Source organism: Aythya marila (genome assembly GCF_965140915.1).
Source record: "Aythya marila genome assembly, chromosome: 8".
Lineage (NCBI taxonomy): Eukaryota > Metazoa > Chordata > Aves > Anseriformes > Anatidae > Aythya > Aythya marila.
Genome location: NC_139049.1, coordinates 8,268,232 through 8,288,649, shown reverse-complemented (window position 1 = coordinate 8,288,649; position 20,418 = coordinate 8,268,232).

Genomic DNA, 20,418 nt, shown 5'->3' with positions numbered 1-20,418 from the left:
GCTTACATAGAGAGGAGGAAAGGGAGGAATCCCAAAATCTGCAATGTTGCCTCCACAAATAAAGCTAATGTTCTTGCATGCTGATACAGTCCCAATACCTTTCAGCAAGATACACTCCTATCATTTCAATTTTTCTGGAGTTGAAACTCTATCCTGTTTTGGGGATGGTCAGTCATGCCAAATTTATATCCATGGCATTATCATTACAGTGCTCTTTCTGTTATGCAGTTCATTTCTTCCGGGGGGGCGGGAAATGGGCCATAACTCATCAGCATTCACATTTTATGTTCAAAATAAAATAAATTAAAAGGTCTTGGGTTGCTTTTAAGAAATGCCCATTGCCTTTTGCATGACTGAGTTTTGTTGTGGTACATCACATGAATACACATGAAATGACATTTGGGAAAAAGTGGGTGATTGAGCTGTGAAAGTTGAGGAAAAAAATCTGTAGCAATTGCATCTGATTTGCATTTTTGTGCCAGTATATCAAAATAGTAGCACCTGATTTCATTCATAACAATTTAAAAAACATAACTTTTCATCACAAAAAGAAATATAAGGTGACTGTTATTATTTTGACAACTGAAAATGTAATTTCAGTCTTGAAATGCTATAAAAAGATCCAACTAAGCATCACATCAGCATGATGGAAATCCACTGGAATCAATGACCTAAGCCGAGAAGAACGTGTTCCCCGGAATGACTTTGCTCAGTAAACAAATAAGAGGTGTAAAGAGGAAGTATGAGTAGGGATTCTTCATCACAAAGATGTTTAAGAAAATTACAAGTGATTATGTGAAGGTTTCTCTGCACAGAGCACTTTTTTTTTTTTTTTTTTTTTTTTTTTTAAGGGGAAAATGCACATAACAGCATTTATTTGAATTCATACATATGGCAAATGGAAGTTAAAAAAAATCTATTTTTATAGATAGCTCTTAAAATACTTTATTTTATCCTTAATTCTGTAGCTGGACAATCTAGTGTAATTCTGCTTATTTCTGTTGATACATTTGAACTGTTAATTTTTCCATAAATTAAGCTGAAAGTCAAGGAAAGGCTAGAATAATTTCCTCTGTAGGGAGAGAGGAGATGGAGTTTTAGCTGCCAAGACAAAGTGAAAATAAATTAAAAATATGGTTACAGTTTAAGGCCAATCATACAGAGAGTTTTGACCTGAAAACATCTTTTGTTCTAAATCTAAACAGTAAGATGGATATGTGGTCTGAGAAAATCATTTGATGCCCAACTCTGTACCAATGGTCACCACACCTCTTAAATAAGTAAAGCCTAGATCAGCCAAGGAAAACTGAGCAGGAAATAGCTTACATTATACCATCTTCCTTCATGTCTGTGGTCCTGGTTCCTGACAAATAAGATTCCCTGCACATTAAACATTATTTGTAGTTACTCTAAGCTATACCTGAGTATAACAACATCAACACACAGCTGGAAATGCATGCAGAAAAGCTGTGCTTTATTTCATCTCTGTTAAGTCTCTGACATGAATCCAGGGCTGGGAACAACATGCCAATTCTGTGCAAGCCCTGCATGTCTGCAGTGACTTGACATAGAGTTCACATTGTAGGACCTGTGTAGAGGAGGCTAAAAATGTTAGCAGATCTTACCTTTTATAGTGATGAAACTTGTGGTCATTATGTAAAATGTAGGTGTATGTGAATTCTTAAAAACACCTTTGCACTGCGGAGCGCCCTACATTTGACTGGCTTGAGAAAGGATTGAGAAAGGATTGTTCGTGTTCTTGCTTTGTGTTCTATAATCACCATGTGTGAAGCTCTGTCTAAAGGAAGTCAGGGAATCCTTGTTTAGACCAAGTTGGTAGCATGAGCTTTGTCCTTGAGATCAGCTGAGGTTTATTGGACTGTAAAGACAAAATTACCTGGAACAGAAAGTATTTTTAAGCACCTGTTATTCCAAGGTAGGCAGCTGCTCACTGCATGAGTCCTTCAGTCACTGCTGTGCTCAGCAGGTAACTTTCACTGCTTAAAGGCAGTAGGGCATGGAAGATAACTTCAGCACATTGTTTTTCTATTATTCTTTACTCTCTACTTAATATTATCAAAGTGACTATATTTTGATAGCAAGAAAATAATGGAAATCCAACATAATGTGGATGAGTTGATGAAATTTTACCACATAAGAAAACACTTTATTCTTAGGTATTTTTCATTATTAATTCAAAACACCAAGACTTACAGGCTGTTTTTCAGAAAAGTGTATGATCACCTCTTTAGGACACACAGCAGTTTCCTTTTAAATCAGAGTATTAACTTCTCACCTTTTACCATTCTCATTAATTTCTATGGAATGTATATTGTTATACTCATAACCAGTACACATTTTCTTCAGTAACATTTCCAGTTATAAAATTCTAGTCTGGTGGTCTATTTTAATTTTCTTAATTATTTTCTTAACTATTTTTCTTAGCAAGCTTGAATGCCCACAAAATTGGAGGCTGGGAGGAAATTCAGAACACTAAGACTGAAAGAACAGCTGAAAAATGGGTTAGCTGGGGGAGAAAAATAAATATATTTTATAAATACCACTTAAATTACTTAAAAATATATAAATATCACTTAAATTACTTAAGTAAATTACTTTGAACTCATTAAATTATGCAGAACTGCAGAGGTCAGAAGTCTTTTTTTTTTTTTTTTTTTTTTTTTCCCCCACAAGATTAGTAGACAGAAATAATTGTAAAAAGTTATTTCAACTTAGTCAAGCTAGTATTGTATTGTTTCCATCTGGCTTCCACCTTGCAACACTTTTCTTACTATCATTCAAAATCTGCACGTCATCTTCAGAAACCCACTGTAGATCTCTGACTTCTGTACTACTCTGGAAGCCCTACATTTCATCACCCAGTTATTAGGTTTACCAAAATACATTTTTTCTTTTTTTTAATTTTTCTTTTAATGCAATACTATTCCCTTAAGGAAATTAAATATGTTTTCAATATCAATGTTTCAATATATATTATAATTTTGTAATCAACATAGTATTCTAAATTGTTACATAAATGCTCAGGTAGCATTCGAATTAAGAAGCATGAAAAATATCAAGTAATACATTCATCAAAATGTTTGTCACACCTCTAGGTTTCAGAAAAATGTTTCAATCATTTAAACAGTCCAGTGTAGAAATTTATCAGCACTTATGAAGTTGAATGATCTCTTCAAGAAGTCTGCATGTTTCTTTTAAAGAGCAAGCTATCCTGTTTTGATAAATTGTCTCCTAAAGACCAGGACTATGCCCTTGAATAAATCAGTGTCTTTTAAAAATTTTATTAGATTATCAGCCTGGTTTCTGAGTCACTTTCAAACACTTAAGAAGAAATAGTATCTCATTTCTTTTCTTCAATTTTAGAAGTAAATTCTTGATTGAACAGTATATATACTTATGAACAGTTCATAAGTAGTGTGTGTGTACACAATTTCTCAAGGGAAAGCTAAGTTCAGGAAATGACTTTTGCATTTCATGATTCCTGTAGTCATTCTTAGCTCTTGTGTAACCAAGGTGTCAAGTCCAACTTCCATTTCTTTATCTTTCTTATGACTTTACCATCAGAAGTGTGCAGTTTTACAGTTCCCAAAGAGTACATCTCCTATGTGAGCTCATGACCACAAAAGGAGACAATAGTCTGGACAACCAGCTGGTAGTAACCCTGCTTAAGCAAGGGTTAACAGGTTGTGTGGTCACACTATATATTCCTTTGAGCGAGTAGTTTCAGTTAAACAACTAATGTGACTAGTCTGATGTATATGGCGTAGGACTGTTACCTCTTACAAAGTAGGACATCTCTCATATAGCACAAGACATGAGTACAAAGGTGATGTCCCTTCTGGTAGGAGTACGTGCACATTTTGTACATTTCTTATCCCAGTTTCTCATGATACAAAATTCTCTGTTACCAAGATATATTCCCCTGTTTCAGTAATTTGGTTATGCCAAGAAAATAGAAGCTTTGAGATTATGGACTGTTTCACACTATGGAACATGTCAGCATGCCTGCAGAAGACACTATGGATATAACCACAGATAATTCATCTTCTCTAGATGATAAACAGTTCCTTCCAGGGTTTCAAAGCCATTTGAGACACATTTTTGTTTGACCTGCTTTCCTTTTCCTACTTTTCCTTCTGCATATCATAGGTTAAGCTGTAATGGTTTAGAGCTTATACCTTATAAGCAATGATTTAATATCCTTCTTTATAATGACAATTTCTCTAAAGAGAATGGAAGATAAATACCTCTTGCTATCTTTCCTATACTTTTTACAGTATTTTCAGCTGAATGGTCTTTACATTTTTATGAACAATTTGTCTTTGGGGGGAAAAGAAGGAAAAAAGCTTTGCTGTGTCCTAGTAAAAAGATTTTTCTTTATATGTTGTTTATAAAATGTTTTGCATTGATAAATTTTTTCATTGATAAATTCAGTAAGCATATTATCAGGCATCAAAGAACAGATTTAAAATGACAAAAAAAAGACCAAGGGTGTAGATAAGTGATGCTTATCTAGTGCATAAATTTATAAAAGTATTGTTTATCTATTGCAGGGCTTTTCAAAGCCACAATAACCATGTTTCTTTGTTGTTTCTCAAAATGCAGGAAGCAGGAAGGGGTCCAATATGAAATGCTCTTAATAAACCTATTTGATACATGGTTTTGTAACGTGCCAAAGTTCCTCAATCCAAGTTTTGTTTTCTATTTTTGCTTAGTTTTCCTTTTCCTTGAATTTATTTGGTTCTACTGCTTCCTGAAGGTTTTATTTTCTTCTAATCTAAATGTTCATACTGCTCCCACAATATTAACTTTCCCTTGTTTACACCCTTACATGGAGATTTCAACCAGATGAGCTGCTTTTCTTCCTTACGGACACTGGAGTAACTAAGTATCTCATTCACAATTATTAAGTATGCATTACAGAAAGTCATAGAATATGAAGAATTTTTATCTCTCCAGCTAAAGCACTTTCTAGGTAATTCTCTAACCTTGACTCCCATACATTTGCTGACAGTGTTTTCTAGTGCTAGCTCAAGCTGAAGTACTTTATTGGGCTTTTAAAACAAAATAAAAAACAACGCAACAGCAACAAAAAAACTTAAGTATGATATTTTTTCTATGTACTTGAATACAATTCTTCTCTCACATATATGCAATGTTACCATATGTCACCATATTTTAAGGCATGACTAATGACATTTTCTGTCAGAAAAGCCTTTTATACTCTTCAACCATGCAAAAAAATGCAGTGATAGAAAACAGTAACATTCAGTGACATGTTACTGTATTCACTTCTATACAGTCATTCTAAATGAGAACACTGGCTGCAGATAATACAAATCCTTTATAATAACAATAAAAATTTTAGAAGTTCTTTGAATTAAGTTTTTAATAATGAAATTAAAGTTTTAGCAAACAACAATATAAAAAAAAAAATACAACTTGCAAGTACTTATATTTGTACAAAGATTTTCCATTTTCCATTTTCATTTGCCTTAAAATTTAATGGTTAAAAAATGGGTCAACTAATCTGAAGCAAAAATGAAACGAGTGAAAAAAAATAAATAAAATTCCATTCAGAACTCTTACCAGCACTAGAGATACTTCAGAAAAAGATGTTTTAGGTATATATCTGACACGTTTCTAATCAGCAGCTGTCAGGAAACAATAGTTGATTCCAAGCTATTTCCATGCTGTTGATTCTATTTAAGTAAATTTCTTCAGTAGATTACAAACAAACAATAATAATGAATAACAAATAACAGCATATATTTTTTATTATTTTTGGTAGACCCATTTTTTTCTTTTATTCCAGCTCACCCACTGACAATATTTGTCCTGCCACAACCCAGGGTCTGTGGGCCTTCTTCGTTGTAACAGCACATTGCTGGCTGATATTCAGCCTGTTGTTCAACTGGACTCCTCCATCTTTTTTTTTTTTTTTTTTTTTCCTGCCAAATTCTAGCAGCTACTGATATGTGGGATTGCTCCTTCCCAGGTGCAGGACTTTGTATTTCTTTCTTGAACTTTGAGTTCATGTTTGACCCTATCTCCAAAGAGGTAACATTCCTCTGAATGGCAGCACAACTATCTGATGCATCAGCCACTCCTTCCTATTTTGTATCCTCTGCAAACTTAGTAATGGTGTACTTTGTCAGATTGTACAGGTCATTAATGACCTGTTAGTGTACCTGTTAGTGTCAGTATCAACCTCTGGTGTACACCACTGCTGACTGGCCTAGGGTTGGACTTCATGCCACTGATTGCAAGACTTTAAGCCTAGCTGAGCTATTTTTGATTCAACTCACTTGTAGTTGAACCACAAATATTAGCATTGTTGGAACTGTGGTAATGCAGTGATTGTGTATAGCTCCAAAAACATAATATATATTTGCACACCACAAGCAGCTCTATCATTATAATATATCATTAATATGGCTCTACAGGGATGTGTCATGCAGCTGATGGAGTTGTTCAGTCTGAGGGGTCACACTGTAGCACCCTGCAGCTGCACCAAACATTTGAATACTGCAATGCAGTTCTTCCAGTATGTCATGCACAGGTTGCAACTGCACGGCTACTATGTATTATTTGCTGTTTTTTGTTGTTGTTGTTTGTTTTTGTTTTTCCTTCATAGAAAATGCTGCACAGTCATTTTTGTAACTGCTTAGGTGTGCATCTCCCTTGTGTGGGGAGGGTGCCTGAAAGGGAAGACAAATTCAACATATTTCCTTCATGCAGCTGAATTTTTAGTTGCTTGGATGTGAATTAGAGCATGAAAGAGTCTCTGGGTTTCTGGTAGTAGTATTTTAGTATTGATTGTAAGATCATAATTTTATCTTATTCATTTTTTCACCAGCAATTAATTCTTTGTATAATCTATGAGTCTCAACCCCGCTTCTAGTTTCCTATAATATACATACATATATACATGTGCATATATATATATATGCGTATATATATGCATATATATATATATATTCATCATTTTCAATGTCCATGCACGTTTTAAAATTTCCATACTGGTCCAAATCTTCAATTAGGTGAGCCTAATATGTTCAGTAAAGTAGCTTAAAGGAACACAGTAGATTGAGAAGGCAGAACCCTGAACAGGAATTCATCTTACACAGTTATTGCTTCCTACTCGCTCTTTATATGGATGTGTGGAAGTCCAGGGAGCCTGTAGGTGCCTGATAAACTGGTCTTCACTGTAACTGTTTTAGCTAGTACATCTGACCAATAAGCATTTATTCCTATTTTTCATTTGAAGGTTGTTATATGTACATAACTAACCATAGTTATGCACATCTTGGTGAAGAATAACTCTATGCATTGGAAATCAGTTCCCAAAATATAAGTGTTTCTTCTAGTACTTAAAAAATATTTGTATTCTTTAATTTTTAGTAAAAACCTTAAATGAACCAACATTTGTTTCAATATCTAACTAATAATAGTAATGAGGCCTGGGTACTTGAACCACAGTTGAAATCATTTGGCTTCTGATAATTTAATGTTTATACTGCAGTATATAACAGAAACTTTCAGCAAGAATAATACATACTGTTCTGACTGAATAAAAAAAAATAAAATATAAGAAATCAGAAAAAGGTGGAAGAAGGTTAAAATAATAATTTAAGAAAGGGAGTATCCATAACAGCAACTGTGCTTGAGTGGAATCAGAGTATGAGACTCCCAATCAAGAGCCTGTTCATTAGAGGATGCTTTCTTCCTCATTGGCCCTTTCACAACTATAAAGAAAAAAAACAAACAAACAAACAAACAAACAAAAAAAAAACTTCTATTTTTCCACGATAGGTTACAATTTTAAAATAGGATGTTGGTTAAGCACTTGTCCATAGGCCCAGAAGAAATGCTAATCAACCAAGCTTCTCTTTATCAGAGATATGCAGCTATAGAAAGTAATGCAGATCTTATTTTATGAAAGAGGAACAACGTTCCTGAACTTTAAAATCTTCTTACCTATTCAAATATTGGTGGTCTTGATAGAAGCTTATAATACCTAGGTATAAGTAGATCTTTACTTTCCCAGAGATCTCCAGAATGTGGAATAAATCAAATTTATTTTTAATGTGTGGATAAAGTGTAGTAATGATTACCTGCAAATATAATAGAAGCTTTTCATGTGCCTCTCTTTGAGTAATACCATATGGTTGTGTTGTTTATCTAAAACTAAAATAAAATTAAAAAGGCAAATCAAAAAGCTAAGGAATTGCTACTAAATTAAGAAATACCTAGATGATGGGTGATTTGTTAAATTCCACAATTTTATATTTACAATTCTGACATACAGGCATACAATAGTACAAGAGTCAGCTCTCCAAGGATTCTCTTTCCTCATGAAAGCAAAGTCATTTTTAAACATCAGGGTACTTCATTAGTATTCTTACATAGACAAAGAGACTAAATAAAGGGTATACAATTCTAAATATACAAAATAATACAAAATATTACAGGAAATTTTAACAAGGAAGTCAAGAGGCACCTTAAAGCATCTTTGGTGCTTTGTTTGCATTGAATAACAAGAGGAAAACCTCAGGAAAAGGAACAAAAGAGGATCCACTCAAGAGGCAGAATACTCCTAAGTTGCTACCTGTAGTGTTATGGCTGATAAATGCCCTAGAAAGTTTCTGAATAATGTCAAGGACAATAATTTGTTCCAGTTTTATTTTACCTTACCAATTATTTTCTTTTATAATTTTGTATCCAGTTTTGAAATCAAAAACCTCAACCATTGTTAGCTAGAGTATGATGGGGTTTGTGAAATATTAAGTAGCTTGCACATGGTTTGCTGCAGTTATTAATCTACTTCTCTAGAAAATTTCATTTAAATAACTGGTATTGAAGAAAATGTCTTGGGCAATCTAAAGGCCACGGCAATTTTGGAAATTTCTTTCTGAAGAGCATGGAGGATACTGTTGATTTGCAAAGATCACTCTGGTAGGAATAGCATGGAATGCCTGGACACAGATGTCTCTAATTTTGTTTATCAGTTTACTGTTCTCTGAAGTGGGGACAAAATCAGCTAGTCAGCTAAGGGGGGTTTGCTACTCATTGCATCAAAGCACTTAACAGCATTTGTCTCCTAGAGAGTATCATGTACTATGTGAATATGGTGTTCAGGACTGTAGCCTCTAGATATAGGTGTGATTTTTTTTTTTCCCCCAGTAAAACTGGATAAACAGAATTATACTCCATCGTTTTTGTACAGAGGGATTTGTCATAAGTTTTATTTTTTGTGTGTGTATATATATAAATATATTAAAAAGTCAATTGCATTCATCAGCACTAAGCTAGAAAGGCAGAAGGTTGATTTCTTTATGGTATAAAATATAAAATTTTCAGAAATGTTTTTTTATATGTCTGTTCAGTGTAATATGTACCTCTTTTAACCTTATTAAAATCCAACAAGTGTCTTTTTTTTTTTTTTTTTAATGATCAAGCGAGTAGTTAGTGAAGGACAAAGTAGTGTCTATCATTTCAATAAAGTGAAGCAAAAGAATCCTTCAAGTAATTTCTACTGAGAGACCTAATTTGTATGTAGCAGGTCTTGTGGGTTACCATTGTTATGAGAATTATAGGACATTGGATCAGCTAATTAGGATTTATATAAAAGTCCTGATAGGATAACCCATATTCACAGAACTTCTACTTCCTCCAACTTTTTTTTCCCACTTTTTTTTTTCCCATTCCTCAACAAAGCTGTCTTCCATTGCCATTTGTTCATGCAGCTTCTGAAAGGTGCTAATGACATTACTGAAAGCATGTGTGGTATGTTTGGATTGACATATTTTACTGTTAAAGATAACAGATTTTTTTTTTTTTATTGTGAAAAGCTATCCATCATTAAAGATGGATTATCATTACAGTATTTAGAGATCCTTTGTGTATTTTTTTTTTGTATGTGGATTAAAAATAAGTGTTCAAAGGTACTGTGCATTATTTGGCTTCCTTTTTGCATATGATTACAAAATTGAAATAAAACCTTTGAAGTACTTGTTCAGAAAGCATATTATTTGTGTGTCTTCTATTTCCTTTAAAAGGAACTGAAAATGGATAAAATCAAAACCATGAAAAAGACAGTTAAAGTTGCTAAGTGGGAATAACACACCGATATGACACATATGCATTTGCACTTCAGGGGTTCTGGCAAGAACAGAAAGTACATGGGCAGTCACACCACAGCTGTGGCTCAAACAAGGACATCCCTAAGTTCTTGGACAGGCAGCACTTCCCTGTAGGTCCAGTGCCCTGTGAGGAACTCTGAAAGAAAGGGCCAGTTCTATGGTCACAGTAGCTTAAAGTGTTTTTTTTTGTTTGTTTGTTTGTTTTTGTTGTTGTTGTTGTTGTTTTTTGTGTGTGTGTGTGCCAGTTGAGTTTTAGTCCTGGAACATTTGGTTAGTATGAACACCAGATTTGAATTCTTTGTTCTGACTGGAATTAACAATATTCAAGTCTTGAGCAAAATCTGAATCATAGTCTTATTTTGTCTATATGAAAGTCAGGTAAATGACTGGTGCCATTCCTTTTGTGACAGGTAGTAAATTAAACTAGCTGCAAAATTAACTTTGTCCAACTGTGAAAAGGAAAATAGGTCTACAACTATTTTTAAAACTTTGTGTAAGAAGTGCTAAGTTAAATTGACTTAGTTTTTAGGATATGAATAAATTCTAAACAATTGTACAACTGAATATAATGTACCTTTTCTATCAAATATTCCAGTGATAATAGAAAAAGAAATAAATGCCAGCATGACAGCAATTCAGAATAAACTGTTTGCAAGACAATAAAGAGATGAGAATTGCTTTACAAAAAGCACATTTCTCAGCTTCCTGCGATATTAAATTATTTTCACATTAGTGCCAAAATGCAAAGTTAATAAGTATTGTCACACACACTGTATTTTATCTTGTCAAACTGTTTAAGGTAGATCATCTTGTAAAACCAACCGCTATATTATGAGTCTGCCTGCCTACTCCGCCATGAATCCTCTTAGGTATTTTATCAATGTTGTCAACAACTTATTTGCTGTCACCAGGCAAGTTCTGTGTTACAATAGATCTCATGCTATTATAGTCAGTGGAGAGATGTTGTGGTTAGATTTGACTCTTTTCCCTTTCCTTTTTCATTTCCCACTCCTGTAGTTTAGATTTCCAGGTCTTCCAGAGTGGCATTTTCATAATGTCAAAGAAGCTGGAGAATTCACTCTTCAGCTGTACCTGGAAGCAAGGGCGATACAAAATTGTGGGTTTACCCCTATTCCTCCAAAGGAGTTTTAACCTGTTTCCTGGCATACTCATGAGATATCGCATTAGGGTGAGTTCCAGCACAGAAAAGGATCCCATGTTCTTTATTTGTGTACAGTAAATGCAAGTTTAGGTTTTCTTTAGTGTGTATAAATGGCCTTATCAGATACTGCAATACATAATTTATCTTGCTATTGATGTAGTCATGATAGCCGCTCTCATGGACTCCAGAAGAGCCATATGAACTTGCCAAATGCTCTAATACATTAAAACAATCCCTGACTGGCAATATGTTTGATGCAGTAGTTAGTCATGTTAGTCATCTGCTTGCTGATATATTTAATCATCATTTTAGAAGTGGATTGATCATTTTTCAGTGTTTTCTAAATATGTTCCTTTTTATTTTTTAAAAGGTCCAGAGGTTCTGGTCACAACTACTGCCTTTTCTTGAAAGAAAAGACTTTAGTTAGGACTATGTTCTACGTGCTGGTTTTAATGCATTTATTTACAGAATCAATCTTAAAGTGCTAAGCTGTTTAACCTCAATCCAAAAGTGTACTTCTGCTTAATTTTTAGACCTCGGTGGCGATATATAGTAGTTTAAATAATGCAACTAAAACTAACATATGTAGAGAGGAATAGAGATTAATGAAAAGTCTTAGTCAAGCTTATACATCTTATGAGTATTTAATAAAATTTAACAACAACAAAAGAAAGTAGGGAAATTGATTTTCAGGTGTGCTTAAGTAATGTTAAAGCTTATATTGGGGAATTTAACAAAGCTTAATGCAGTACAAAACCATTGTGTGACACTTGAAAACAAAACAAGCAAAAAACAAGCAAAAAAAAAAAAAAAAGTGGTGGTGAGAGGGCAGGGGAATTGGGGAGAAACCCCAAAACCCCAGCTCTGTGCTGGTGGACCTATATTGGGTCAGGTACTGCAACCTTGATCTGAAGTCTGATGTGCTGCCCACAGCCTTCTCACTGGTTTCTTTATTCCAGCTCAATCTGTGCTGTGGGATTAGTGTCTCCCTTAAAGGAAGGCTCACAGCCCAGCCTGTGTGCTTTCTCTTTGGGCTCCTCTAGGCTTGGGACTTTCCAAGCCATTACCTTTGTATCAGATTGTGTACTTAGTCCTTTGTATCCAGAGCTTTGCTTTGGACTTCCTTTCTTAAAATGTCTCCCACTTAATGGGGCTACATCCAGCTTCTGTTGTGACAGTGAAGCCCTGGCACCAAACCAACAACAGACCCTGTGTGAGGTTACAAGCCTCTGCCCTTCTAACACTTAGTTCTAGTGAAAAGCAATAATATTTACAGAAAATTTGCTTTGAGAGTTGTTTCTCAGCACAAAGCACTTAATAGGCCATTTAATATAACATTCAATTCCTGTTTATCATATTAAAATGTTAAAGAGATTGAAGGTACTTCCTGAAGTCTAGCAGCAATGCCTTTCCTTTGGGAAATAATTATTTGCTAAGAATCATCCATGTGTTTGATTTTTCATAAGACAAAGGAGTCAATGATCATGTTGTCTAATGGTAGAGGAACTACAAAGCATGACAACCTCAGAGACCTAAGAAAAGCCTCGTGTCAGACAAACTTACTGTTTTTTAATTGTTGAGTAGCAGGCATAAAACAGTTGCGGTGTTGCTTTTTTTTTTTTTTTTCATTTTTCATATTGTTGGCATTACCACATATTTAGACACTTTGCTGAAAAAGCTGTTTGGCATATTCTGAAATGCACAGCAGTTGATGCAAGGTGTTGTAATGAAATGGCTTGTTTTCCAAACCTTAATTTCTGCTATTCCATTTATTTAAAGTAGTAATTCTGCATGTTTTCTTTGTAGTACAAGCATGTTATCTGCATTTATAGAATTGTCTAAGAATACTAAAAATATTTATTCTCTTGGCAGTGCACTGATCTGTCACTTGTCAGATCAGGGAGCTGTTTTGTGAACTTGTGCCAATTTTATCTATAATTCTTCTGTTGGCAGGCAGTCTTTACAGGCCACATTATGATTTCCTTGTGTGTCACCTTGTCATCTTCGAGTATTGCATAATAATGCAGCTCTCCATGTCCTTTTCCCACAATAGCCGGCTGAAAATTCCTTTCATCTGAAATATGACTTAAGCAGTGCAAATGGTCAGCTTAGTAAGAAAAAAATATACATTTTTTTAAAAAATAAATTTATTTGACAACTATTTTGTTTCCTCTTCATTTAAAAATTGTTTTCTGATTAGACTAGTAAAATATCCTGATGAATGTTCACTAGTGAAATGTGTAAACTGTGGAACCATATTTAAGGTAATTCACTAATTTACATTTGAGTGTACTAAAACAGTCTTGTTGAGGCTGGTATGCACTGCTAACAACAACAAAATGCAGATTTCTCTAAATTTTGTAAGAATCTGCAGGCGTCTGTTTATTCAGATATATCTATGCAGACTCTGGACCATGCTTCTAAGTTCTTACTATGGAAAAGGAAGGGTAAAAGTGGCTGATCTAAACTCACTACAGGACTTGTCCTGCAGTTGCACATAAAACCTGCATATCCCCTGTTCAAATGATACAGCAAAAGACCTGAGAGCTAAAATATCTTCAGTAGTTCTCCTACAAGGACCACAGTATTGTGTGGTTCAACAACAGGATTGGGCTTCCACACAGACGTACAGCTGAGGGAAGTGTCAATGTCTTGGTCACACAGAAGCCGTATATAGTTACTCTTCCTATAATTTCCTGTATGTATAAAGGGTATTACAAATTATCTAGAGGTGTAGAAGAAGCAGTGCAGTTATCTTAATGTAGTGAGGTACAAAACAGCAAAGTTTGCCACTGGTTCAAGGGGTAAAGGCTTTGCCAGGCTATTGGGGAATTTGAGCTGTTGCCTGCCTGCCTGGGAGCCCAAGAGAGTGACACTGATATGGTATTAATCAGTGTGAAGTATAGTATGGTCTAATGTGGAATCAGGACCTGGAAACTGCACTTTCTTCTTCACATGCATAATAACTATTCTCTTGAGCAGGGATTTGTTGGATCAGAATTAAAAACTGCAGGTGTAGTTTTTTAGCTGGGGAAGACTAATCTAATCTGTTTTATTCCCAATCCTAAATATGTTAATAATGTGATGTTTTTGCATCAACATGTAAAGATGTCAGGAAATAATTTGCAAGTAATACATAACAGATGGCCCTGAGCTTTTAAATTGCTTGAGGCTAGAACATCACTGTATTTTTCATATAAGGGATTGGTAGCTAGGGAGAAAGGAGACCCATTTGGTTAGGAAAAATATCTCTTGATAAAACTAAATTGCATTTAACTTGGCTGCTTGCATACCAGTAACATATGAAAAACAAAAGACAAGAGTAATAGATAGATTTTTATGCACATATATTTGTTGGAAAAGGGAGAAGGAAATGATTTTGGGATTGTTTTTCATTTCCAATGCTTGCAAGCTCCATGAAAAGAAAAATGAGATATGATTCTAAGAGATCCACTGTACAGGTTTTACTTGTAAAAGGTGAGTAGAAAGAATTTTCTTTCTACTCACTTGAAGGTGAGTAGAAAGAAAATAGCCACCAAAATATGTCGTTTTCTAGAGAAACATGCTGCAGCACGATCACCTACTGAACATACCCAGACTTGATATAGGTCCGGACAGACCAAAGTCTTATGAATGTGGATACTGAAAGTGTAAAAAGAAACAGATTCCCCAACAGTAAATTTATTTCATAGCATATAATCTTGTGACATTGTGGATTGACTTAGAACTGTAATAAGCTTGTTTTCAATGAAACAAGAAAAAAACATGGTTTTTAAAAAACATTGGCATGAGATATTTGTAATTTCTCATGGCACTAAATAGCACTTGGTAGTACAGAAGATTTTAGGAAAAATAGGGAAACAATTCGGTAATGTAACTGTTCAGAATGATAGAAAAATTATCAGGAAGGACCTCTGGGGGTCATCAGCCTCTCCATCTCAGATATGGGGAACATTCTGAAAGTGGCTGTGAGGAGAAATTAGCTGCCAGGTGTTGGGTTCAAATTCCAGCAATTTTGCTGGTGTTCCTTCTCTCACAATAGCAAGCAAACCAAAATGTTTCTTTGTAAAAAGCAAATCAGATGATGGTTTCGTGTGGCAAGAAGGGTAAGGAATCCTTTCTATAGTCTGTTCACTGGGAAGTGATTGTTCAACTCTGCTCTGTGCTGGTGCAGCCTCGCCTCAAGTACTGTGTGCAGTTTGGGCCACCACAGTATAAAGACATAAAACTATCAGAGTTTTTGATGAGTATTTACACTAACTTTTGTAACACTCAGTTTTGATGAGTATTAGAGAAAGCAACAAAGGCAACAAAGATGGTAAAGGGGCAGATGTCTGAGGAGCAGCTGCAATCCCTTGGTTTGTTTAGCCCAGAGAGGCTGAGGGGAGGCCTCATGGAGTCCTGCAGCTTCCTCATGAGGGGAGCAGAGGGGCAGGCACTGAGCTCTGCTCTCTGGGGACAGCAACTGATAGATTCTTCACTGAGAGGGTGGTTGGACATTGGAATAGGCTCCCCAGGGCAGTGGTCACAGCACCAAGCCTGCCAGAGTTCAAGAAGTGTTTGGACTATGCTGTCAGACATACAGACTAGCATGCAGTCCTGTGTGGAGCCAGGAGTTGGACTTGAGGATCCTTGTGGGTCCTTCCAACTCAGAATATTCTATGGTTCTTGGAGGGAGTTTTGAGCAACAAAGAAAAATGCTGATATATTTTGAGCGGTCTTCTAGAAAAGAACACAAGTGTTCTTTTACTAGAATTCATAGATGTATCCTATCATCTGACACAACTGAAAGCCATTAACAATTTTGAAAAGTTAAATTGTGTATTGACCTTTCTACTTCATATTTCATCAAGACATAATGAAACTGTTGTGGGCGCTGATCCTTCAGAACTTCATTCCTAATTCATGGCTGTCATACTGCTCTCTTAGTGGGAAGTGCTGTTAAGTAATTTATCATAACCCCCAAAAATGCAACCCCAGAGGCCAAGAACCTCTACTGTTTCATTGACTTCTCTATCCTAGATACAGGTTCCAAGGAAGATATTTTTCTCGTGTCCCAGCTAAGAATTAGGACACGAAGGGAGGAGGAAAGAACAGTGAGTTATCTTCTTTTTCCTGCTGTGCATCAGAAAGAAATCATTCTTAGAATTTCCCTATCAGGTTTGTGAATCTAATCTGAGATGTAGGCTTTTATTTCAAAGTCCTCTTCTTGCCATATGTTTTGTCCTGCCTACCACAAGTTGTTTGCATTACCTTGATGTAGGTATATTGTTTCAGGCAGTATGACTGACAACTTCCCTGCTGAAGGTGAGTTTAATTTAACAAAAATATTCTTCAGAGTCCTTGGAAATAATCAGTCAGAGTCAGCAGGAAGCAGGATTTTTCTGTCTATCATGGAGGTGACATTTCAACCTTTTTCTTTAGAGCAAGAAGTTGTAACAAAAAAGAGGAAAAATTACTATCATTAAGGGATGATTAGAAAAGATCAAAAAGTTTCATTGCTGAATCAAAATTGTAAGATGAATACTGTCTGCATAAGTTGATATATCAAGTCAAAACACATACTATGTTATTTGAAAATGTAAATGTTTTTTAAAGTTAAAGCCTCAAAATGAAATGAGAAGGTGAAGCTTATTATTTTTGACGTTTGCCTATTGAACCTCAAATGTTTTCCTTGAAATTTTTTAATTTACCAAAACATCTTCCCCCATGCATAGCCTTATGAAGTCATCACTTTTCCTATTCAGTTTAGTCCTTTGAACTATGAAGGACATTCATTCTAATTGGCCAAATAACGCAGAACATTTAAAAAGTCATTGTTTTAATGAAATTATTGGATCATCTTAATTCAGCTATCTTTAGAACTGTTTGAACAAATACAGAAAACATATAAAATGTCAGGATATATTTAAAATAAGAGAACATGATATTCCACTGTATTGAAAGTAATTTTTCTAGGTAATTTAATGTTCCAATATAAAACCCCCAAAGCTTGTGCTACCATTGGAGGTGAGCCTTTGGTACAAATTGAGATTGTTAGGTGTTGTGAACTTACATCACCATTTGCTATTTAGTTTGAATCATTAGATACTCATTGATACAGCTGTACACTGTGGCCATTCTAAAAGTTGTTGGGGTTTATTTTAATGTTGTGGAGTTTGTATTTTTTCATCATCAGATGTTGCAGTATTTTAAAGGAAAGCTTACCATTGATCCTTCTGGAAGTAGCTTTCATCAAATGTCTGCAAATTGACAAGCTCTAAAAAAGAAAAGCTGTTACTAATTAAAATGCTATTAAAAAAAAAAAAAAGTAATAATTCTCAGGGTTACAGACGAGGTTGGAACTGGTCTTTGGGAACAGGTCTTTCCTTTTAAATTTCCTGTTCCCCTTGAATTAATAAGGTTGTTATTAAAGATAATCTGAGGAGTATAATGGAAATGAGTCGTATAAGCATTGTCCGGACTCAGTATATAACACTGTATGACAATGTTGATCACTGTTTATGGCATTGATTCAGAAAAAAAAACACCCTAAGGATAAAGATAAAATTGAGGGAAAATGTGTTCATGGAGGGAGGGAGGGAGGGGTGTGAGAAATAATGTCACAGAGCCTCTTAAATGTATTAGACCCAGGAAGTATTCAAGAATGTGAAGTATGTCTCAAGAATCTGGGAAGGATGCTTAGAAACTGATCTCACATTTTATTTTTTGAGACATGACCTCAGTGCACATCTTGAGCTCCTCCTTAACCACTGAGAGGTTTGGGTGTCAGCTGGTACAAAAGAACTTAAGGTTATCACTGCTCCTCTGTCAAATTCTAGACTTAGTTATCTATGTTCAGTTTCATAGTGCTTCAGTAACTTTGAGCTTACACTGGAGATGCCTAGAAGAGAGGGACATATCTTTGACATCAATATCCCATTGTACAATCAGGGACCACCAGGCCAGCAGTCTGTTACAAAATAGTCACTGGTTCAGGAAGACAAATAATTATATCAAGAACAAACATTTGCTAAAGTCACCTTTGAGTTTCAACCTCTTAACTGAGTTAAGCTCTTCTCTGGAAGTCCCAAAGACTTGCTCTCCTAACTCTATTGCTAAAGATGATAATAATAATAATAACAAAATAAATTGGGGAAAGCAGTTAAGAAAACAATGGATTTTATTCCAGGATTTTTGTGCTTCTGCTCAAATTCTATACTTTTATCAATAACAGTTTTGTTATATGCTGCTTTTTAAAAACTGCAAAATAGATATCAAGTCCATACACATGCTTTTCTACTTTCTGAAGATCAAGAACATATATGTTTCCAACAGTTAAAAGAATTAAGTTTTCAATTGTATAAAGAATGAATAACATGCAAAAACTAGAATTTGTCAAAGACAATGAATTCAGCTATTAAATCTCATGGAAATTCATTGAGTTGCGTCTAAATCTCTTAAATTTGTCTATATCTATTACAGCCAGATTGACTAAACAGACTATAATAGACTTGGACTACCATTGTGGTGAATTTTTCCAATAATGCAGATCTTAGAGTCCCTGAATACTCATTAGATGTGGTTCAGTCTGCACACAAATCTATTTTTTAAGTGCAAAAATAAAGTTGCAGATTTACATGATATGTTATAATAGAGTTAAAGGAGACATTACAGTCAATTGACCATTTTTTATTATTCTCATTTTTTAAGAGAGCTAAATAATGCTTGCCTCTATATTTGAATGATTGGCCATCAAACAGAAAGAGACGGTTTGTACTGGGTTTAGAACCTGAAAAGGACCCTTCATGGACTTTCTGTGGGCAATTGTGTTACTTTTTATTCTCAATGAATATCTATAGCATTCTGAAATTCCATAAATGGATAATTGTTTTTCATTTGATGACTCCAAAGTTAACTTGGGAAAAGGAAAATCACTTATTTCCTTCTCATCATGAGTGTACTGGAAGATATAATTATAGTTGTATGTTAAGTGCTGCAGCTTAATGGATTTTGGAGTTATAACTCCTGAATTTATATTGGTATAAACTGAAGCAGAGTCAGTTCAACGGAGTTTTATTTATGATAAAAAGCCAGAAGCTGATTTACACTTGACATGGTTCTCTCTTAGGGAAGTTAACAGCTAATCACTTTGCTCAGGTTGAAATAAAAATAAAAGCCTGAATTATTGCTGGATACAAAAGGTCGTGTCATTCAATTAAAGGAATTGGATTAATCACTTCTTTCAATTGAAAGAAAGGAAGCACAGAACCAGAAACAAATAAACAGAAGGGATGCTTTCACACAGTGGGAAACTAGAAGGCACATATGTTTATTACCGGACGTCTTTAATAAGAAAATATAATGTAAGTCAAAAACAGATGCAGCATTTCTGTGAAACATCTGACTTTTACAGAAGCTGACATCCTCAAATTCTTGAGGAGAGGCTAAACAATCTGGCTTTGCTAGAATTAGGAGTTGATCTGTTGTGAGAGAGTACATTCCACATCTTTATATTTGTTTTCTGAGAGACTTTTGCTGTTTGCTTATGAGTTGCTGTGTGTGAGGTGGTGTGGTGGGGTAGTCCCCACCTTTTAAAGCACCTGGTGCTGGCTTTTGTCCAAGAAAAGATTCTGGACCATGTAGTTCAGTGAGCCCAGTCTGGCTCAGTGAGCTCAGCCGCTACATTCCTATAATGGAAGATATTTGAGACACATATTAAAGATTTCATTTTTTGTCAGGGTGTGAACTACTTCCTCATCATTTATTATAATGACATGTTTAGTGTCAACATGGAACTGCATACCTCATAGCTTGGACAAATGAAAAAGTGGTTTCACAGGGGCATCAAGTACCTAAATAAATACTACTCTACTAAAAAATATCTTCCAATCCCTCTCTTGAGAGGTGCCCAAAATAAACTATGCACAAGCTGTTGCCTGTTCAGCCACAGGCTGAACTGGGTGAATTAAGAAGGGATTGTTGTGATGAACAGCATCCTCCCTTTACCGCAGTTCAGGGAGAATACAGCATGGTACAATGCACATTTTCCTCAAATGCACAGGTAATGAACCCTGCAGGAGGAAAAAAATGTAAACTGATATTCAATGG